We start from the raw sequence: 23563 nt of genomic DNA on the forward strand, positions 1-23563 counted from the left end.
TTGTGTGGGGAGAAGGAGAAGAAGGAGGAAAGCATTTTTGACCCTGCAGGATCGTGTTAGGGCAGCTTGGACACCTCAGCAAATTACTGACTGGAGAGACAGGACACACTGGAAGAGAAGAGAAGGGAGCAGAGCAGCTCCAGCCCCACCACCCTCTCTCCTGTCCCTCCCACGGTCCCCCTGCTCCCCCAGAGAGCAGCACAACTCCACCATATTGATTCAATTGCAAATGCAGCTGCTTCGGGGCCTGGGAGAACAAAAGGGGCGGCGCAGAAAGTTCCCGCGAAACACTCCACACCAGAACTTGAGAAAAACCAAACGGATCACAGTGCCATAGAACGCTTCCTATGCCTGACAGCCTCTTCATTTACCACAGTCTAGGATGTGCTCCCTTAAATCATTCATTTCCTGAAGTCTTAAGGCAGGGTTAATGTGAGACTGAAAGCAGTGGCCTGGCATAGGTTGGTCACTCTAACAGAGACACATGAATGCTCTCTAATCAGAGCAGTAAAAATACAAAATTAAAAACCCAGGAGAGACTAGTAGAGAACTACACTGGAGACAAATGCAAATGCAAAGAATTTGGGCTGGGTACCTCTGCACAGTACTTTTAGTTAAGATTCAGAGCAAACTAAAGCACAGTCAGTGGGAAATAAGATCTGAGTGAATCCCTGGAAACCCCAGGCAGGACTACCTGTGGCCACTGCCCTGCCCTGCAGCCCCCGTGCTCCTCCCTGCCATGCTCTCCTGGCACGCTGCTTTCTGCCCACTGGCACGATCCAGGAAATCATCCAGCAAGTTTAGACACTGTTTTCCAGTTGTTTGTATCTGGATCAGCTCCCTGACCTGGCTCATGCCTTGCTTGCAGGAGCACAGGACCAGGGCTAGGGAAGAGATGGGAGCAGCCATGGGAGAAGGGGCCCAGGAGAGATCTGTGCTGGCCTAAATTGCTCTGGGGGTGCTTTGTACCTCACGGAAAGATCGTACAAATGAGGAAGGAAAGCCAAGATCTCAAAATTTCCACTTCCAGCCTAGACTACAGGTGTACTTTGTGTTTAAAAATAGATATTAATGCTCAATAAATACAACTCATTACTTTGGAATCAACTGAGTATTTCCCAACCAAAGTCTAGAGATGTCAAAGAAAAGGCAGAGTCAGACCAAGGCAATTTGGAGGTTTCCTTATCATCTTTGCATAAAGAGAAAGAAAGCATCTAATTATAGCAGGTGATAGCCAGTGTCTTGCCAACACAAGCAATACCCTAAGTAAGCATTTTCTCTTACCCTGTTTTGGGGGTGAGGACAGGGGAGGGGGGAAGGGCTACCTTCTTCTTGCCTCTCCCATTTCTCATTTTTCTATCAGTATTAGCCCGCATTAACAGCCAAATCATACACACACACTCACACAACACTGCCAGTGACCTACTAGAAAGTTGCTATAGCAACGCCTGCTTTCAGAAATACACGTTGTGCATTTTAAGTGCCATCATAGTGTAACTCATCTGTCAATTAATAACCACGGCTCCGAGGAGCACATCACACACTCCCAAAAAATTAACAGATGCACACTGAGGCTTTCTGTCCCCAAAAGGAAGTACTGGGAGACCCATTGCAGGCTCAGACTCACCACCAATGGAACAAACAAACAAACAAACAAACTACATCTATTTAGCACCTAGATGTAACTCCTGTATTCCTGTTTAAGTGCACAAAATTCAGGAAGGATAAAAACACTTCACTGCGATCTTGAAGGGGAAAATCACTCCTATGTGTCACCGAATATCTAATTTAAGCCAGGCCAAGCTACTTGTGAAATCATCTATAGGAGTGTATGCAATAGAATTTAGTATAGGTTTCTGTTATGTGCTTTGGGTCAAAGGCCTGCAGTAAGAAGCAATGTGTTTTAAAACACATCAAGTAAACAAAATATTGAGTATTCAACCTCACTAGACTTCATGAAATCCTGTGGTCAAGTTATTTCTAAAACTATCATCAGACTGAGTCTCTCCCACTGCCCCTTTCTCTGGGCCCAGGGGTCCACCAGTGTTTGGTTACAGCACTTGGTGGTAACTGCCAGACACAAATCCCAGCCACAGCAAAGCCGTGCACATCTCCAGCGTCAGCTGGTTGTTCTCTGAGAGGAACCTTCAGGGAGGTGCAGACAGTGCAGTGCAGAACCCGGCAGTGCCACGGTGTGCCCAGAGCAGCTCTGGTATCGCTGCCTCCCAAAGCCCAGCCTGTCAGGGAAGTGCCACTCCTCTGCCTGTCTCAGCCGTGGCACTTGTGCCGCTCATGGACTGTCCTGGCTGACCTGGGAGGGGTCAGGGCATTGCCAAGTGGGGAATATTCTCCATAAAACACAAAGGGTGACCAGGGAGTTCTGCAGACCCTGGGTCACCAAGCACCCTCTGCACCAATGAGACAGAACAAACACTGCAGTGGTTTCGAGCTCCAACGCGACCTTAAAAAGGGTTTCGATTTCCTTTCTCACATCCTCTAAATCCAGTTCAAATCATTCTCTCACACCACAAAGATAAACCCGTTATATTTTCTGGTTTGAGATAATCATCAAGCTCCCATCACCCAGGCTTTGACAGTATTGCTGCCACCTGGAATCCTCCTGGAGGACACCACGGGGACCAGAAAGCAGAGCCAGACACACTGCCCAAACCTGGGCATGACCTCAGCAAGCAGCTGGGGCTGGGGGAGCTCTAACAGGAACCTCGAGCTGGGTTCAGGTGTGCAACATTTCCAACAGGGGCTTCCCATGTGTCCCGGATTTCACGGCAAGGAGTTTCTAACAGCTGAATCCCAACTTGGGTAACACAGACCACCTTACACAGGTATATAAAATACACCAGGAGAGCTGCAAGACCAACACCTGCCCAGGCTCAGCAAGGCCCAGGGCCAGGGGCACCTCTTCCTCCCTGCACGGGCAGAGCGGGAACAGAGCAGGCAGGAGCACAACCAACCAACCTTTCATTCCTAAACACAGTTAATCTAACACTGAGCAACAGCAAGAAAAGCACTGCCTTAAAAACTCCTTTCCCACATTTCTCCTTCTGCCCGTGGACAGCTGGCAGCAGTGGTGAGGCCCAGGGCTAATTAAAAAATAGTGTTTCAGGATGACAATCAAGTTTCTCCTAATCTTTCCAGTGAGCAAACACAGCTCTGCAAGTTTTATAACGAGAATCTTAGGCTGTAATTAACTTTTTTTTTTAATCCAGAATTTAGCTGATCACAGCTTCATGAATCAAATCTTAAAATCACTGGGAAAGAGGCAAAATGTCTTAACACTGGAAGTTATTAAAAAATGTGATGACCGTTCCTGGCTAATTATTTTTTTAAAAAAACACCAGCATAAATACACCTACAATAATAAAAACACCACACAGGGCAGGAAAAAGACCTGTAAAACACTTTGAGGCCAAAAGCCCAGTCACAGGTGCACGTGTATGGCCACACTCCCCCAGAACACTCTCAAAATCCTGGTCTTCCCAACTGCTTGTATTTACACACATTAGATTTTGCATCAATATTATCCTTGCAGGTGAAACTTTCCATTTCCTAATATTTACCCTGTATGTGAGGGGGTTCTCTTACTCCAAAATGTAGTATATCCCAGCCCAACAAACTTGTGTGAGAACAAACACGCCAGGTCATCTTTCATTACCACCCACATTCAGTACTACAGTTGCTCTCATTTTCTTTCCATATCTACCTCTCCCCTCTGGATCTTCTCCTTTATCTGCTACAAAATCCCTACTTGTGTCCTTGACCCCCCTTCGGTACGACAGGCCCCGGGTGAGGTTCAGGAGCAGTGACCCCCCCCAGGAGTCTCAGTGCCACGGCCACCCCCAGCTCTCCACCTACACAGCCAGGCCCTGCTGGATCCAGCTCTCCTGCTTCTCCTCTGCACCTTCAGGAAGGCTCATTTCTCCCACACACCCAGTGAGAGAACCCTGATCACAGAACCCTGCATTCAACCAGAGCTGTGACACCTCCCTGCCCATCCCTTCTCCTCCACTGACCCAAAGAAGGTCCCATCCTGTCCTACCCCATCACTGGGTCTGTGTCCCCATCTACACTCCTGTCACCAAGTTCAGATCCACCAGCAAAACCCCTTTGGCCTCCTCCATTAAGAAACACCTCCAGTTGAAAAAGGCAGTATTCACAATTTTAGAATATATGCCTCTGAAAAGGTAACTGTTGCTACGATGCAGACCATGCTGGCAAGAGCACAAACCGTGCAAGAAGAGGGAAGGGGGAGGGAGGGAATCTGAATACCCCTTCCAGAGCAGCCTGCAGTCAGTGCTGAGGACACCAACTGTACTCTCACCTGCCTTCCACAAAACCCACCAGGAATGATTTGCTGACCCCAAACTTTTAAGTCCTGCATTTCTTACTCCAAGATGAGTCCTTACGTTTGACCCTGTGCTGCTGTCCCACTGTTTGGAGGAGAGACAGTGCTGGGGTTCCCATGAACCAGGTGTTTTACAAATCCCACCATCCCTTCCCACAGAAACTGCCACTGGAATTAAACACTGAACTGTGACACCACTGAAAATTCACATGGTCTTTTGGCTCCCATTTTTCTCCAGGTGGGAGTCAAAAAGCCACACTCACACCAGCTTTGCTATCAGGATCCCACGAACACAATAATTTCTTACTGAATTAATACATTAGCAACAGCATGAAAAATTTACTGTTCAAATGAATCCTACATGGCTTTTTTCCAATAACCTGTTCAACATACAGGTAATTCTCACATTTTAATTCTTAGAAGATACTAGTAATAAGGCTGTGGGACTCAGCAGGCCTTCCTTTTATTTGGGGATTGGGTTTTCTTCTATTTTGTGAACATTAAACTGTGTAAGGTTATACTTATTAGCAAACCAGCAGTGATTTCCCACTTGCCATCAGGACTGCACAGAACTCAGTTTGAGCTGAAGAGTCAGATTTGAAGGTGTCAAACTTGACCTAAAACCTCAAAGGAGCTGAATTTTTCCCAGTAAATGGATCACTGCTTGCAGTAAGATGTCAAATTTCAAAAAGTACTTCTCAATACAAATAAGTTGCTTCTTAAATTAGAAGTGAAGTATTCCTCTGTACCGTTTTACACAATATGCATAATCCCATCCTGCACCCCCTCACTGCCCCAGGGTGACAGGCTGAGGGCACTAACCCCTCTGCCCTCGCCAGGGACAGAAACAGCTACAGAAAGGGAGCCAGCAGTGAAACCCTTCCCTCACCCTGAGAGCAGGAAACCCCCCCTAGCAGTACCTCGGCCCCAGATTCCTCCCTGTCAGTGTAGTAAGGGGATTATGTGGCTTTGGAACAGTCAGGCACAACCCCACTTAAAAAATACTGAATTGCCAAGAACACATCATGAGCCCTGCAGTGAGATCCTAAATCTGATCAGCTGCTTGGGGGGGATTCCTGAGGAGCTGTGGAGGCATTTTGTGTCCCCTCTGCTGCCTCTCCTGAGAATGCCACTGCTGTGGTTTAAAGTCTGTGGAAGATTTTCTTGTAGAATAAGCACATTATTCCTGGTTTCAGGAATGACAGGCTCAGAAGTCTCTGCTGCCATGCTGATACACTGACACACCCTCTGTAGGGTGTGGCCAGCGGAGACAGCTGCACACTTATCCCTTCCTGCTGTTTGTCTTCCCCAGCAGTTTCACGCCATGGTTCTCCATGGATTACTGTTCTAAAACTCGGGGTGGATTCTCTGACGTGTAACAACAACTCAAGTGCTGCTCTTGCTGTCACTGAGGAGAGCGTGTAGGAGAGGGATGGCAAAGGCAGGTGGTTTTAAGAGAGTAACTTGGGCCAGGTACCTCCTTTCACAAAAACTGCACAAAATTGTCTTTGGGACCCCTCCCACCCCCTCTAAATTTGATTGAAATTAGTCACTGTGCTCAAAACAGAGACAGAGCAGCTCAATCTTTCTAATGCATTTAAACAACATGTCAAATCGTGCCACGAAATCTGAGCCCTATTTAAAACCAAAACCAAAAATTAGCACTATAAAAGCTCCCCAAGGTGCTGTTCCTTGCCCCCTCCTGCACCAGGATTCCCAGCCCCTGCTCTGCCCCACTGCCCTGGCAGGGACAGGAGCCACTCCAACTCTTGCAAAGCCACAATGCCTCAGAACCCAAAGTGAAAATCACCCATCGGCACAAGGTGACAACTGCACAGCTAAGAATCAGGCCAAGGAAAGCCAAGACATTCCCCAGAAAACAGTTGTTAAAATTCTTGGCTTTCTATCCAAGCAGCGTGCATTTGCCAAAAATCTTTAGGCTTCTTTGCTATCTCAAAAGCATTTGGAATAAACACAGATAACTTAATGTGTACTGAAGAACTGTTTTAAAGGATTGACTTCTCTGTTTCCGAACTAATAACGTGTTTCTTACTCCAAAGGTTCGTTTCAAAAATCTTCCAGAATACAACACAGTTAAAAAATAAAAACATTCAAAATCCCAGAGCTTTATTAGCACGGGATTTATTAGCTCAGCATTTTGTCCTTTTTGCGTTGCTGACCTTTTCTATTTATTATTTATTTTTAATGCGGGAAAGCAGGGCTCAAAAATTAGGGAGAGGAGGTGGTACCAGCAAAAAACCTTTGACCGATAAGTGGCTCCTAAGAAACGATCTCAGAGAAGAGGAAGCTGTTGCTGATTTCTCTGAGGATATGAAAAGCAGTGACATGAACGGGTCACATCTCTGAATGCAGAGAGCTTAATAAATCATTGTAAGAGTTTAGGAGAGGCACCTTCCTGGTCCAGGTCAAGCTGGTTTTGTCTGCTGAATGAACTAACAGCACAATCACTGCCGGAGAGTAATTTGTCCACATCAGTGCTGACACTGCATCTAAATGTGAGGGGAACCCCAGAAACGATGAAGCTCTGCACTGATCACAGTCCTGCCAAGAGAAGTGCAGAAGAGCACATGAATACAGTGCTCCAAAGGAGTGCTCCCACAGCTCTCTGCTATTTTATGGGGAACTTAGTTCAGTGGTCAAGGGAACATCCATCCGCTTGTACAGCCAGATGTAACAAGAAAAAGCACTTTCCCTCCAATCTGAGGAAAGGCCAATTAAAATAATGGCTTTATTTTTCAGAAATACTTCTCCAGGAAGTTGCAGTGAGTGTAAAACCAAGAGCAACGGAGCAAATTAAAACATTTCCAGTATTATTTGTTCAGTGACACGCAGGATAATAATGCTCCTATTTTGGGTTTCAAAAGGAGCTACTGGACATGTTTAAACACCCTTCAGGGGAGGCACTTTAACAGTGAGCTAGAACAGCTCAGAATTGAATACAAATCCTCCTGTATTTGTCAATCCTGGAGGAAGGGACCGGTGGTCACTGAGAGTCCGTGATGCCAGTCCAAGGTTAGTCATCAATAAACACAGGTATCAATGAACAAAGACTACTCATCAATAAACAGGGTTTGTAAAGGAGCCCCTCACAGCCCCCTGCCCCAGAGGGCCTCAGCCTGAGCCTTCCAACCTGCTCAGATCACCCACCTCAGGCTTCACTGCCATGGCCCAACCTGTGAACAGCAAAAGCATGTGCTGGACAAACAACACCCACCTTGTAGCAGGAAGGGGCACAGCTGGGTAAGGAGGAAAAACCCTGATTATCCCCAGCAGAAAACGGTACAAAAGAAGCTGGTGGCAAACTGAAAGGCCCCACTCTATTTACTCATTCCAACTCGGTGCCACACCAAAGATGAACCATCACCTTACTGGAAGATGGTGGATGGCTCAAAACCACAGGTATAGAAACCTGTTCTGGAAAAGTGCCTTCGCAGGTGACAGCCCCTCAATGTTCAGAACAGCCCACTAAGGCTCTGGAGAGCTTCTGAAGCAGTTTGTGAGACTTGCTAACTTCTCACCAAAGAGCTTTCTCCCATTTCCCAGCAGCTGCTTGGCTGCTGTTTGAGCCCATCCAAAGGCCTGCAGGTTGGTGGGGAGTTTGCTTGGATCTTCTCTGCCTCCACTGGGAGGTTCCAGCACCAAAAATCACCCAAAGCCTTTCCTCGCTTCCCTTGGGGACCTGCCACCACCTCAGCAAGGATGGCCTGAACTGAGGGTGCCAAAAATACCTCATCAGCTAAAAATGAGGAAGCTGCTTGATTAGGCAGAAAAGCACAGCTTTTATTTCAACTGTGGTCTCAGCAGCTAAAATGGGAAAGTCCCAGAAAACACAGAGCAGACAAAATTCACAACGCAGTTTCTAATCCCCCATCAACTGAAGTATAAAATTAGATAAACATGCAAAGGACTACCTTCCCCAATTATAGTAAGAACACGGGAATATCCCAAATTATACTGTGTATGAGAAGAGGATAGTCTAGTTCCATGTTTCTTAGATATTTAACTAAATCCAATAGAGAGACGCTAAGAATTTAAAAGTAGATTTTTCCTTCCACATTTTCCCCTGTGAGCTACAGCAGGATTTTTCTTTGCTCAACCTTAATAAATTTTATGTATTAAAATAGCATCCTTAATTACTGCTTAGAGCTTCTATAAACTTTCAGTATTCAAATTTTATTGCAGCCACTTTAATACCCTCAATTACCTCATTCAGACTTTTTATGCTAAATACTCTCAATTACCAAGTACTCCACCACTGCAGTTTTCTAATACCAACAGCTCTTTAATATTACAGATGTGACAGGTTCTCCCATTTAATGTGGTAGAGCTCACCCCACTACTTCATTATCCAGCTCGTGTTCAATACACTCCCAATTGCTGGTGGCTCTTTTCATCATTAATTACATATTTCAAGCCCAACACGAATCGATTTCCAGCCCATGACTGTCAGCAGAGCCGAGCAATCCTACCCCTTGTTCTCCCCTGGTCTGGCCTGTTGTTATTCCCATGTTCTCCTCTCCCTGCCCTTCTCTGCCTTTAAATAATAGGTTTGAAGCAGGATATGCTGCTTTAATGTGCATTTGTAAAATCTATAGCAGAACAGGTTATGGATCTGTCCCCAGACCCTCGGGAAGCAGGACACAGCGCAGGGCTGCCAACTGCCTTGCCATTCCCGCTTGGAAGAGGCAACAGAAGGGGAATGTGCACTTCCAAAGCTGTGCGACCCTAGTACCATTTCCATCACTGATTTTTACATTTCTGTATCAAAAATACTCATAAATCTGGTCTTAATACTGCCAAGGAGAGAAAATGGAACAGACTTCCTTTCTTAACTAACCCCTTCTCAGTGCTCTTTTCCAGGAAAGTAATTCCACTGGGAATTACTCGTGCCTTTCCTAGGGAAGGCACCTGTCCTACCTGCAGGCTGAAGCCTGCACTGCACTGGATACTTAAAGCAGGTGCTCAACAGTCTAAAATATACATGTTGAAACTCACACATGCTTCATACCTACAACAACTCCTGCACACAGAGCTCCCGGGGAATTCACAGGGAATTCCCACTCAACACATGGAGCAAAAACTTCACTCTTGCCTGCATTTGAGCTTTTTATGCCTGGAGTTTTCTCCTCTTACATCTTTGCAGTAAGAAACAGTGAAGTCAAATGCCATCTACAACTCTGTATTTCCAGGGGTACCACGCTAAGCCAGGCCTGTGAGGAGGAGCTGACCTTGCACAGTGCCATGGGCAGATGTGACAAACACAGCTGGAACCCCATTCCCTGACAGACCCTGTGGCCACTGCAGCCTTCACACACAGGCCTTCCCAATGCCAGCCCAACCCTGGACCTTCCTTCGCAGTCAGAATTCAGAGACCTCTTCAACACCGTCCTGTTTTATTAATTTTATACATATGACATATACATTATTTTCCGTTTTATTCACATATTAACTGCAGTCAATACAGCCATCTCCCAGTTCCAGACACACCAGGAACATTAACAGAACACAAAGTTAAGGCAGTTTATTTATTAGTCTCAGCAAAATTTTCCACACTGAAGCTAAAGACATCTCTCCAGCATTCCTAGAGCAATGGTGAGAAAATCCTGTATTCCAAGCTAAAACAAGTTTCAGGACTTCCTTACCAATGGGCACTAGAGCCCCTTGCACAAGTTTTCAATTACTCCTCAAAGGAGGGAGCCCTGAGACATGAGCAGCAGGGTAGCAGCTGATGTTTCTGTAGCAGGAGTGGCCACACTTGCTTTGCAGACACAAGACATTTCTCCAACGTGAAAGTGCAGTTTGGCAGCCACACTTGAAAAAGGGTCGTAGTTTGGAGTGGCTGCTGAACTTACTGAAGCACCAGGAGAAAGATCTGGGAGAACGAGTTATGAGATTAACTGCCAAAGGAGGCAAAAAGAACACAGAATGAGATTTTTAGCTCACTAGAGAAAAATGGGAAATGGAACATATTTTAAAGTGTCATTTTTAATGGGAGGGGCTTTACAATTCGTTTTATTTAAATGTGAACATTTCAAACGGTATTTATTATTGAATGTTCTCTATTGTACTATTTAATTTCTAATCTGCTTGCAAACTCCCAGACTGATGAAGACTTGGATAAAATTAAACCACATGACAGGGAAATGGAAGAGAAAGCAATTAGCACAGTAGTTAAATACTGACTTGCAAATGGTTTCCTCAAGTCAAGAAACAACTGTCATAACAAGGTAAGATCAAAATGAACATTTATAGTCTGTCTGAGCAGAGCCTCAGGTTACAGGGAAAATGAATCCTTAAGGTCAAAAAGACAGTTCCTAAGTCAGAAGATGATTTTAGGGATGAGCTCCAGTCAGCTGGCCTGTGAGACTCTTGCTCCCAACACTGACCCATCGAGTTCTTTGCTGGGAGAAGCAGAAAATCTGCTTTGGGTTGGTACAGCCTGTATTTAGCCCTATAGCTTCCCCTTCCAACCGGCTGTTGTTTTGCTCTCTTTCTTAAATTTCTTACTTTTAAATTTCAGATAAGAAAGAGCTACAAGTCTGTGATGCAAAAGCACAAACTTTTCCTTGCTTGAAAACCAAACTACCAAGTCTGTCCAGGGAGAACTCATCCACAGCCACTGGAGGGGCAGGAAAACAGCTCCGGAGCTTGACCAAGGAGAGGACTCTCCAAAATGCCGCACAGTCCAAAGAGAACAGAGCAGAGGGGAACCTGGCAGAACTGAGCACTGCAGGGATGGAACCAGAGCAATAGGAGCCCTAAGACTGAAGGCATTCGGGTTTAAACATAGCAAGCTCAAGCCTTATACACGTACAGTGCCAACCTCTCAAGAGATCTGAGAGCAGCTGACTTTTTCTCCTTGGATATTTGAGGGCTCTTAGAAAGGAAAGTAAGAGATTGATGATGAGGGTCTCTCTAGTCTATTAAAAAGGGTGATATATTGTAAGATAAGTGATATAATCATGGAGATGAGCTTCCCTGGCTGGTGTGTTTGAAGAACAAAGTACTGATGGTCTCCCAGCTGCAATGATAGGGAAGAAATCCATATTCCCAGAGAGCTAGGCAGGTTCTTTGAGGTTATTACTGCTGCACTGGATGCTGCTCCACCCAGTGAAATGCCCAACTGCAAACAGCTCCCTTAGGTTGAGAGCCACAGTACAAATGTGGTTGCCACAGAAGGAGAGAATGAAAACCCTGACTGCTCCCCCAGCGCAGCCCTCAGTGTCACAGTGACTGCACATCAGACCACAGGCTGTCTCTAACCTGCAGAGACCCCTGTGCTCCCACAGCCCCCTCCAACAACCCCCAGGGCAGAGAGAAGCCAGCGGTGCTGGGGAACTGCAGCTCAGCTCAGACAGCGAAGGAGGGCTGGCTGCTCACTGCCCTCTCCTCTTCTTCACTGCTCAAAACCTCCTTCCTCTGCTGACAAACCAGCTGCTAAGAACTGCCCAACTCACTCTATGTGCTCCCAAAACCACCACAAACTCAGTGGCTGCTGAGGACCTGGCTGGGGCAGGCAGCCCTGGCAGTGCTGAGTGAGACACCACTGCCCCTGGTTTATCCCGGGAGATGGAGGCAGCTCCTGTTCCCCACTGCAGGCCTGGAACCACCCCCTGGGCCTGCCAGGCAGGTGACCTTGTGCTCCAGGCACGAGCCAAACTGCTCCCAGAGGAAGGGTGGAGGGAACAGAGGCTCTTGAGAACCAAAATGCACTAAAATAGAAAGGCCAGGTATGTTTATCAAGGTAAAGCTACTAAATGAGCAATATTCAGCAAGGCCTAGAAAACACAAGCTAGGTCCTTTGCAATTCCAAACCTTCATCCCACCTCTACCAACATTCCCAAGACAAATCAGCCTGTAAAGCACAGCAAGGGGCAGTTTCGAAATAAATGAGTGAAATCCAAGTTCCAAACCATCACGCACTTGAAACAGCAGAGTAACAACCACGACCTACATCTGAAGCTATTCACTGAAGATTATAAACTGAGAGGAAACACATACTGGGATATGAGGAATCCAGGATCCAGACAGGTAGTAAATAAATGTTGCTAATGATGTCAAAACTGGAAGACTGGTTTTGGGGCTCGAGACACCCGTGTTTGGTACAAAAGCATACCTACAGTATGAAAGAAACAAAAGCTACAAACAATGCCCATGCTGGCAGACAGCTGTTTCCCAGGCAAATTTTAGGGGACATCTGTAAAACACAGACTGTGTTCACATTACATGGATCCCTCTCCCACCTTTTTAGCATCTTTTAATTTTCTTTCCCAGTTTTTTTCTTTTCTCTTCGAGCTGCCATTATACTTTTACCACAAAAAAGCAAATCCCCTTTCTGCATTGTCAGAAGTCATCGTGAAGATTTGTACCACTTTGTAGCAACAAAAAAGCAGCATTGGAAATCAAAGGAGGTGGAGAAACCGGTGCTCCACGTAGGCTTTCAACAGCTTGACGCTGAACAAACAAGGCAGCCTCCCTCCTCAGACTCTTCATGAATATTGAAGACTGCAGCTAATCAAATGACAGCAGACAACTGCACCAGGCAGTAGCATCAAACAGGAAAGGCCTGATTCTCCTCCACAAGAGCCAGGGGGAACCACAGCTCCTGTCTGATCACCTGCACCTCCTGCTCACCACAGCGGGGAACCTGCTTTGGGCCAAACATCCACTGGGTTCACCAGAGACAGCTGCTTCCCATGCTGGTTCCCAGCCCGCCTTCCATCCCTCCAGCTGTGAAAAGGAGGAACCTGCCTCTCAGGGACAGAACCCAGGAGTGATTCCAGATATCCAGGCATGGGTTAAGGAACTCTGGGATCACCCACAGAGCCCTCCACGGGCAACAGGCCCTGGGGGGTTGAGGAAGAGCTGGTCACAACAAACACATGGAGAACAACCCAGCCAGCACCACTTACATCAGCAGCAGCAAAGCAGGGTGCCCAGTCTGGGGGATCAGGCTTAAGCTCAGATACAAAGACACAGTTTGTGTTAGAGAAGAGATCGAGGAGGGAAAAAAACCCCACAAAGACAGCTCACATTCATTCAGGTACGTCAGAAGTAGCTCAAGATGACCAAATAAAAACCAACATCAAAAACAAACCAGTCAGAATATATAGCACTGGAATAAGCTGCTTAGGAAGTGCAGTGAAACTTCCAGCAATTAAGAGATTAGACGAGCATCTGTCAAGACTATTGTAAATTATCTTCCCCCAAGACAGAGAAAGGTCTCTCTCCATTCTCTTGTTTGTTCAGCGTTCTTTCAGGAACAAAGAAAAGCCAGAAAGAGCCAGTAAAGTAAATAAATAACCATCCTAGTACAAGTCCATTGTTGCAGTAAAACACAAGACTGGATAGAGGTCTCTGAACACTACAGTTTTAATACCCCTTAATGGCTGTAAAAGCAAGATGAATTTGGACCTAGAGTTGTGTCCCTAGAGATTCTACCAATGCACAAAAAAAAAAAAAATCAAATAAAATAATTAAACACACCCCAATTCCAGTCCTTTCACTAAATAAAACGTCAGTGGTAAAAGTCTTTCTAGCTTATATTCTCACAACACAGCACGTCCCAGTTGGAGGATGGAGAGGTGTAAGTGATAAAGCCTTTGCAACTTTTCAAAAATAAACTTCTGTCCTAGAAGAAAACAATTATAGAACAAAATAATAGCTTGTTTCTGCTTGAAAGCCAGGGGTAGAAGACTGCAGAGCAGGTATTATGTGGAACTACTAACCACTCTAACACTTTGAGTAGCAGTCCTCAAGAAAACACACAGCAAGGTGTGCTGGCAACACGGGAAAACTCTTATCAGCTGGAGAGCAAGGAAAAGGGATTGCAAGGAACAGAACCTGGAGGGGGCAGGGTGGCCTCAGTTTTTTTTTTTAATCACCTACGGTCAGGATGTTTAGAATTAGTGGGGAAAATGTGTTAGAGGCACTGGGTTCCACCAGTGAGAGCACAGACACCAACGCAACAACAAAGTCACCCGTGGGCCCCCGGGGGAGGGGCCACAGCGGAACTGGGACGTTCAGGGCAGGGACACTTCTGCTCACCTCCACAGTGCCCTTGGGAGCACAGACAGTTGTGACTGAGCCCAGCAGCCAGCCTGTGGCCTCCTTCAAAGCAGTTCGCATTGCTCTCTCACTCCACACTCCACTCACACATCTGACACTGCCCCAGCACACAAGTGCTGCTGTATCCTGCTGCTTTTTCTACTCTCCCCATCCGGTGTCTGCTCCAGTTCCTCTGGCAGGCTTCATCCAAAATAAATGTTCTCTCCTAAGCAAGGTTAGCAAAACCATTTGCTCTTTATGTGAGCTCTCAGTAACTTGCCTGGTTTGGAGCAAACACAGATGTGGCACAAAAGACACCCTGGTGGCTGACAGGGTCCAGTGGAGCAACTTTATGGCAACGGACAAAGAATTCCCAGCCTGGTTTTGAAACCTTTCAAACCAGGGAGTCTGGTGTTCAGGAGTGGCTTGTGTTCTCACAGTAACAGCCTGATGGCTGTCAGACCCCAGGCCCTCCCCACAGCGCTGCAAGGATGCACTGGATGTTACTCTCAGTGTGGCAACACAACCTGCTCCTTATGCAAAACGTGCAAAAAGCAGCTCTTGTAGTCCCAACCAAGATACCACTGACTATTTTGCAGACAATTATTAAAAAAAAATAAAATAAAATCCATGTAGCTTGACCAGTTTAGTAACAACAATCTCATTAAAGCCACAGAACAGGTCAACTATAGGCTTTACTCTAAAGCAGGAAAGCTCAGCAGGAGCCTCCCACTGAAATCCATAGGAAAAAATAAATGTGTATGTACCACAGCCAAAAAAAACCCTTCTTAACCTCATATTCAAAAATTATTTTGAATAAGTTGTGTTGGAACACAACAAAAATAATCAATCTGCAGCTAAGAGCCTAATACAGGAATTTCCAGTCTGGGTGGCTGGTCTGTCAGAGGCATATGATATTTAGAACAAGATTGGAGTAACTGCCTAACAATGCCCATCTCAACCACAGGCGTGCTCATCCCAGCCATCTACAACAACGTAAAAACCAAAGTTCCCCCTGAGGATTCAAAAAAATCCCCAGCAACCAAGTCCCAAAGTGCCTGAACTGCCAGCAAAGTAAAAATAACACAAACGAGGTTGGCCTGGGTCTTAAGGTTCTGCTCTTTGTTGGCTATTAAAAGGCAAGCCTGGTGAATGTAAGATGATATTCAGATAATTTCTAACCTTCTACCAACATGTTCTTCCCTTTCTTCCCCAGAGCTTTTTGTCTGCTCGGCTCCAGCCTCCGCTGCAGGAACTCTGCCAGTGACGTCAGGGCAGGAAGAGCAGGGCCTGTTCTCAGTAACCTGAGCCACTCTGCTGCTTTGGAACCTTCTCTGAGAACCTGGCATTACCAACAGCTTGGCCAGAGCTAAAACAGGACCCCTTCTTCTGACATCCACGTAAAACAGGCTACTTCAGGGGGGCTGCAGGAGATGGAGCTCCATTGCACGACACTCCCTCCCCCAGCTCAGGACAGGAACAGCCTGCTTCTCTCCCCCTCAACCCCTCAGTTGGTGCAAAGGGAGCTTCCCGGGAATTTACTTCTCCTACAGAGCTGCAAGTCAATGTTTTTGTACATCCCATGCTCTTCAGTGACAACTGTTCCACCCTGCCAGCTCCTCAGAACTCACTCCAGACAGTGCTGGTGGTACCTCCTGGCACTGCAGGGCCTCCAGGTTCTGCTCAAATGCTCTGGATGATGCTGAGCAATGACACTCTCCTGCAAAAGGCCTGGCAGAAACCGCCAAGAAAACGTTCTGAAAGTTTACAAAAGGATACCCTTTCCATCTTAGAAGTTTTGTAACAACCCCTTGGTCCAGGAAATAATGGCAGATACAACTGACAACTCCTCTCCCTGCTCCCAAATGTGACACTTCATTCCCTTTGACTCCTATTCCTCACTAATGCCCTTGTTTTTTCCTTCTCAGCTTTCCAACAGGACTCTGAATCAACCACCAGCAGTGAGAATCACGAAAGCAAGGCATACCAGTGGGAAAAGCTTGTCCTACCAGCTCTGATGGCCAAGGCATTCACCAACACTGACCTCAAAGCCAAGAGATTCCCAATTTATCAGCCACCTCAGGCAACAGGATTTACACAAACCCCTTAGCAGCGCTCTCAGTCCATGACCTGGTGCTCTACAGTTACACCAACAGCAACACAAGTGTGTAAAGGCTTTCCTTCACTTAGCAGCACAAGCAGCTTCTCTGGTTTCTTTGGGGGAGAAAACTGTAACAGTTCAGTATTGAAACACAGCCAGAAAAAAGCAATGACTGGGGCATTTCACTTCAATTCCTTTTCTCACAGTGCCAGTGGGTCACACCCGAAATTTGGCATTGCCTGTGTTCTCCCACTTGTTTGAAAGTGAGGAAACCTCCAGCCAGGGCACAGACTGTGCAGGACAGGCTCCCTCCTCCTGTTCCATGTTGCACTCCAGTGCTGGGGATATTTGAAAGGACTCAACCACAAGTTCTGTCTTCCAACCCGCCACCCTCTCCTCCACCTCAGTGAGTGCACAGTGCTGCCATAATCCAGCCTGGCCATTTTCAATCAAACAGTACAATACTGCACATGTCTCTTCGCCTCCAGTTCTGAACGTGTCCAGCATCTTGTACACCACCACAATAATCAGTATTCAGAACTTCCCTAAAACATTTTGAAACAGGAACTACATTCCAGCTCCTTCTTACCACTTTGGCAGAGAAAAATGCTCCAAATGGAGCTTACAGAGACAAAAGATATTAAAAAAAAAAAATCACTCGTGACTGGGGAAGGCAAAAGAGATGCACAAACCCACAGAAATGATGCCATTTCCTTTGAACAGCTACACTGACTCTTTCTAGAGGGGTGATTTCTGCAAATACAAGCACAACAATCAACTGCTGCTAAAATAGGAAAAGCCTCAAGGAGCTTAAGGAAAACACCGGGAGCGTGGAACAGAAAGGAGATGAAGATCAAACCAGAACAAACCAGCCCTGCTCTGTAACTCCGAGGGCAGAGCAGCCCAAGTCAGAGCAGTGTTTCTGAGAATCCCCTTCCGAGGCTGGGGAACTTCCCTGACCACCTGAGCTCTCCTTCCCTCCCACTGCCCTTCCCAGGGCACGGTGGACAGCAGGGACAGGGCTCCTCACGGCTGAGCACAGTCTGGGAGTAGCCGAGGGAAGGCAGCTCCTCTCACCTCAGCTCTGCATGCTGGGGGAGCTCTGCAGGGCTCATCTGCACTCCCTGGACTCTTGTTATTTGTTTTACAGTATTGCTGCAACCCTGTTGTTTTGTTTGGGTTCTTTCATGCCCAGTATCCAACAGAAACAGGCCTGTGTTCTGTGTGCACATCCTTCCCTGTTCTTCCCTCCAATTCCACCATCAATAATAATCAGTCTATGGATCAATTTCCACCAAACACAGGAAAACAGAGATCCCAAAATATGTAAGCTCCTCTACATTTTTAAAATATTAATTTCTTAGAAAAGAGATGTTTAATTCCTCTCCCACAAGCAGTGTCCTAATAAAGTAAGACTACAGGAAAAAACAAAACTATCGGGCACCAAAGAAGCCACATCAGTGAATCAGAAGAAAACAGCCTTCAAAAAAAATTCTACCGCTTGAAGCAGTGCTTACTCGTAGCGCAATTGAGAGCTGGATTTACTCCCTCACCCAACACTGAGATGTTACAGCCTAGTGAGCCTAACTTAGTTAAAACTATTTTAGAAAACAGATCCGTAGCCAGCTAAATAAACAATGGCATTTAGACAGGGAAATCAACCTCCCTTCTGCACAGGAAAGGCACATTCCACAAACCCACAGGAGTCCTCAGAGCTCTCCCTCCTGCACACACCCGTGAACAAAACCTGCTCCAATTCCCAAGGGACACTCAACCTGATTCTTCACAGAAGGCTCCTGAAGAAATGAAGCTGCCGTGGCAACAACAGGGTAAGGACAGAGGAAACAAGAGAGCAAACCAGATGCCATCTTTGACAACGGAGCAAGGCCACCAGGGAAGTCCTACAGGAACACAGGGCTTGGAGCAACCTGGCCTAGCAGAAGGTGTCCCTGCCCAGGAGCAGGAGACAAGCTCTGAGGCACTTTGCAGCCCAAGCCTCTCTGGGACACTGGGAATACCCGCTGGAGGCCAGGCTGGCACCTTGGGACACGGAGAACGCCAACGGCTCGCTGATGACAGCCAGCTCCTCACGGGAAGGCAGAGAGGAGCACCTGCAAAGGTGGGAAGAACAAACACGGGCTACAGGCAGCAGGGCTGGCAAAGGGAGGTCAGGAAAGGTGAGGAGTCCCCCAGGTTTACACCCAGTGCTGGGCTCCACACTGACACCCAGAGCAGCACACACCACTGAGGGCTCTGAACCTCCCCCTGCAGCACCAGTTTTCCCCAAAAATACTCCTGCCACTGACCTTGCATCACGTCTAGCAACTCCTTACCCTGATGGCCTGACTCGGGTCAGTCAGTGGGCAGAAAAATGCCCCTCCCAAGCAGATGGGTTTGCCAGGGAGGGAAGGGACAGTGAGCACAAAGGAAGGGGAGAGCTGTGCAGCTCTGGAGGCACAGACTGACCCCTTTCTCAGCTGTGGCAGAGCAGCTCAACCATCTTGTGCAATCCCACTGGCAGCAACAAGCTCGTGTGGTCCTAATGAACAGCCCTAGGAATTAACAACACAAAACTGGCACATTTATCATTCATTTAAGACGGAATTCATTACCCATTTCCTAATGAAGTTTCACTTGCCACTTATAAACACAAACATCTTCCTGGTCCTTGGGGATTCTAACCCTAAAAGGAGAGAGGGAAACCCTCATGTGGGGAAGAGCAAACAGACAGCTTGTTATTTGTTTCAAAAAAACACACCACATGCTATGCCCTAGTATATAAAAAATGAATCCAAGATGAATTGTTTTGATTTTTATTATTTTATTGGAGAAAAATATTTATTTAGAAACATTTCTGACACACAGGACAATCCCTATGTAACTCTACAAAGAAGTATCTTTTTCTATGAGCTGAACAATCTGTCAACACTGTTTTCACTCAGCTAACCTGCCAACAGAATACAAGCCTGCTATATGGAGAGTTACAGAATACAGACTCATTAGATTTATTTATAGAATAAATAATGTATCTGCTGCTGAAACCCTGCACAGCAAGGAACACAGTTGGCTGGGTGTTGCCTCATGCTGCTTTGCAGTAAAACATTACTTTTGGGAACCACCTGAAACAACCTGCCCTTCAGCTGAGGCAGGACAGGCTTAAGAATCCAACCTCCTGCAAATTCAAGCAGAGTTACCAAATTTATCAAGTTTATGTTGTCCCTACAGTCCTAAGCAGGACACACATGACACTGTTTGGCCCTGATGAATCTACTGTCCAACGGCCTCCTGCCATCTCCAGTGCACTGTTACCATTAAACAGCATTTTCCAAAATCCCAACATGCCCATGGAGATGCTGCAGAGCTGCCCAAGCCCAGGAGCACAGTTCCTCTGGGTTCCTGGGCACTGTCCCTCGAGGGACTCACAACCTGCCACGGGGTGAAATCATTGCCTACACTCAGACTGTCAACAGGGCATGGCAGAAATTGGCCAGTGGCCACAAAATCACCACTAAGGAGAAGATTCCCCCTGCAGCTCCTTCCCTTCAGCTCTTTTAGCCAGCTGAAAGTGGGATTTGTCTTTAAAAATATTAGAGTGAACCTTCACGAAACAACACTTGTTTTTGGAAGCATGTTTGCAGACTGAAAAGTTGAACAGAGGGTGATGATAATGCTCTCTAAACCACTTTCTTTCTAAGGCAATAAAGGAATATGTCACTGTGTTCTGATCACATCCTGAACACCCAAACCAACAAAGTTACACCAGTGTGGAAAAGCAAAATACTGCATATCCCTAGAAGGCCTGCTAGAAACAGCAAAACCATTATCTGCTGGTGAACTCCAACTTTGTAGGATTTCTTTCTTGGAAAAGAAAGAAAAGCAACTCTGCTCCCTTCTATCTTTAGCCAAAGGAGCAGACACAGTGGCACAGCAGGGGAGAGATGGCAATCTGCAACGGGAGCTTCAGAGCTCCACAGGATAAATGAGTGACTCCAGTGAATCCCCCAAACTTTAAATAAAGCAGGAAACATCTTGCAGATGTTGGTTGGCGTTTTAAGTCCTGAAGCCAGTACACCAGATTTAGACAAAGCACCTCCTTATCTTGGCACATGAGCCAGCATCGCCTTCTGGGTCTGGCTCCAAGCCCCAGCAGGCAAAGCCAGGTCTCACCCAGCAGTGCCGAGTCCAAAGTTCGGCTTTAATATTCCCAAACCACTTCAGTTTGCTGCTCTCAGTGTGTCTTGTGTTCACTACAGCACTGGCACTTTGGAATTTTCAGCAGGGTGGGCAAGTCTATTGTACATGTTACCAGAAAACAGATCACCAGTGTTACAATAAAAGCAAGTCCTTATCCCAGTAAAAGGATTTTTCTTAGAAAGCCATCACAATTTAGCATTTCAGCCCCATTGCATCCTTACACTTCTAGAGTTCATTAGCCTACTAAAACGGTGTTTAAATTACCAATATTTATCCACCTTATATCAGGGCAAGCCTTTGCAACAGAGGGAAAGAAAGGAGAGAATCCAAAGTCACCAATACAAACTTGGGGTATGTGTTCTTCTTTCAACTCAACAAATATTCACTTGTTGAGTTTCTGACTATCCCAAGGAACTCATTTGGTCAGCGCATCCACCTATTTAACGTTCACAAACCTTCTCAGCTACCAGAAGGTGACTGAAGTTGCAGAAGTCACAAGTCTGCACAACACAAGGGAAGGTTTCGGACAGGGACAAGAGCTGAGAAGCTCAGAGGCCCCAGAGCAAAGCTCCAGTACCAGGGTTTCAGCTGCCCTCACACCTTCTGACCAGTGCATTGTATGGGGGCATTTGGCCACAAATGCTGCCTCTCTCAGTGAACTCATCAACTTCAGCCCATTTTTAAAACACCAGGAACCACCCCAGCCCGTGGGCTCTGAACACACGGGTGGGGACCCGGCACTCTGAACCTCCAAACCTCATTAGCTCTGCAAAGGCACTGCTGTCACTACCCGCCCCCACTGCTGCACAACCACAGTGTGCCCATGACAAGCAGCAACCCAGAATTTCAACTGAACACACTCTGGTGAGCAGCCAGTAAAAATTACACCCTCTCAGAATAATCACAGTCCTACTGCCAGCCCCTCTGCTCACCAGGAAATCCTGCTGCATCACGGGTTGGCTTGTCATCTCCAAACCCTCTGCACCCACCACGTGTACTTTCTCAGGCTTTCCATCAAAAAGTCATCACGGTTGAGTCAGAAAGAAAGAATAACTTGGCTTTTAATTCTGTAAAAGTAATAACTTCTTCACATGGTCAGAACACCTTTCCACAGACAACCTTTGCCTTGTGGCCCTGTGATTTCCTCATGGATAGATGGACTGTGATGTAGAAACACTCATCAAATGTCCTTGCCATCTCACCAGAAAGGCAAAACTACTCTGGGTCCAGAGGATCTGGACTAGCCCTTCTCCCACACCACCCCTATCGCCAGTGTAATAATGGAGCAGTTGAGCAAGTCTTCAGAAGCCTGAACCCAGGCATTAATGTCACCCATCCCCCCAAACACAGTACCCAATTCAAGAGCAGTTGTGTCAGTGGTGTGACCTGAAGAAGGTTTTTTGTTCCTCAACAACTTAATAGATGCCATCACTAGACTAACTCTGCGCAGCTGAGAATTGTGTGGAACATAACCGCAATAATCTATACTTACAAAGCAGCTCAATTTAGTTTAATTAAACTCACGCTGTCTTAACAGAAACTAAGTTTTCTGACTCTGATATTGGCAGTCACATCCCTTTAAGCTGCTCTATGGATACTACTACTATCCTCGTTCTCCCAAGTCCCTCTTGGTCCCAAGCAGTGCTCCCGCTGCCTTTTCCGTCCCAGGAGCACGGGGAAGCCGAGCGTGGCTGCCCAACACTCCCAGCACGGGCCCGGCACCGTGTCCTCTGCTGTGCGTTCAGCAGCTTGGGAGCCCAGCCTGCCATCCTGCCTCTGCCCTGCCAGCCCCGGTCAGGGGGCACTGCCTGCACCCGGCTGCTCCGGGGGCACGGTCCCGGCCCGCTTCCCCCGGCACGCCGGGCCGGCGCAGCCTCCCCGCAGCCGCCAGGCTCAGCCGCTGTTCCCGCCCGCCGAGCCCGGGACAGCCCCGGGACTGCGTGACCCGTCTGAGCGCCGGGCGGGCCGGGCGAGCGCGGGGCCGCCGCTCCGGTAATGGGATGAGCAACAGGAGCGGGGGGTGCCCGGCCCGGGGCTGCCCGGCCTGTCCCCCTGGAGCCCGGCCAGGGCTGGGGCGGCCCGGGCGCTCCTGCGGGTCGGGTCCCGCTGGCGGGCCGTGCCGTGCCGTGCCAGGGCGGGCCGGGGCCGCCCCCCGGCTCCCGCAACTTTCCCTCCTCCTCCTCCGCCGCCGCCCGGGGCCGGCCGGGGCCGGGGCCGCCACCACCGAGCCCCGTGCGGCGGAAGCGCCTCCCCCGCTCCGCCCGAGCATCCCCCGCCGCCCCCGCGGGCCCGGCGCGGCCCGGCGCAGGGCGCAGGCCCGGCGGCGGGGGAGGCCGCCCGGGCCGGCCCGGCCCCGCGCCCCCGGCAGCCCCGGCGGGGACAATGAGATGGCGGCGAAGAGCGCCGCGCCCGGGGGACCCGTTGCTCCGGCAGGAGCCGCCCCGCCCCGCGCCGCCTCCTCTTCCCTCCCCTCCCCTTCTCCTCTCTCCTCGCACGGGCAGCGCCCGCTCCCGGCCCGGCCGCCGCGGAGACCGAGCGAGCGAGAGCGGCCCCGGCCCCGCTGCCCCCGCCCCTCGCGCCTCCATCTTGGATCGGCGCCTCCCGCGCGCTCCCTCCCCGCACGCCGCGCTCACCTCAGGCCGCGCGTCGGCGGCGCCCCGGGAGCGGCCCGGGAGCGCGGCGGGAGCGGCGCTGGCGGCAGGGTCCGGCGGGCGCGGGCCGGGGCCGGGCCGGGGCGGCGGCGCTGGCGGGGCCCGTTGGGCTCAGCGGGGCCGCGATCCTAAACCGCCACCTGGCGGCATTTCCGACCCGCTCGGCGCAGCCGCCCCGCGCGCCGG

The 23563-nt window shown here is 48.3% G+C and overlaps 1 protein-coding gene across 3 annotated transcripts in view; it reads right to left on the minus strand.

Moving 5' to 3' along the window:
• Window positions 1-23380, minus strand: part of STAG1 (stromal antigen 1) — a 148899-nt gene extending 125519 nt beyond the window's left edge. Inside the window, exon 1 of one of the 3 annotated variants that reach the window (XM_027878329.1) lies at window positions 23360-23380. The gene's annotated coding sequence lies outside the window, so the exon portion shown is untranslated. Of the gene's footprint in view, window positions 1-21658; window positions 22430-23359 lie in introns of those variants that run through there. The other 2 variants (XM_027878328.1, XM_027878330.1) reach the window with 2 other exon arrangements.
• Window positions 23381-23563: the final 183 nt, after the last annotated feature.

Source organism: Empidonax traillii, unplaced genomic scaffold (assembly GCF_003031625.1).
Source record: "Empidonax traillii isolate 1590-97213 ecotype Southwest subspecies unplaced genomic scaffold, ASM303162v1 scaffold40:size2234952, whole genome shotgun sequence".
Taxonomy (NCBI): domain Eukaryota; kingdom Metazoa; phylum Chordata; class Aves; order Passeriformes; family Tyrannidae; genus Empidonax; species Empidonax traillii.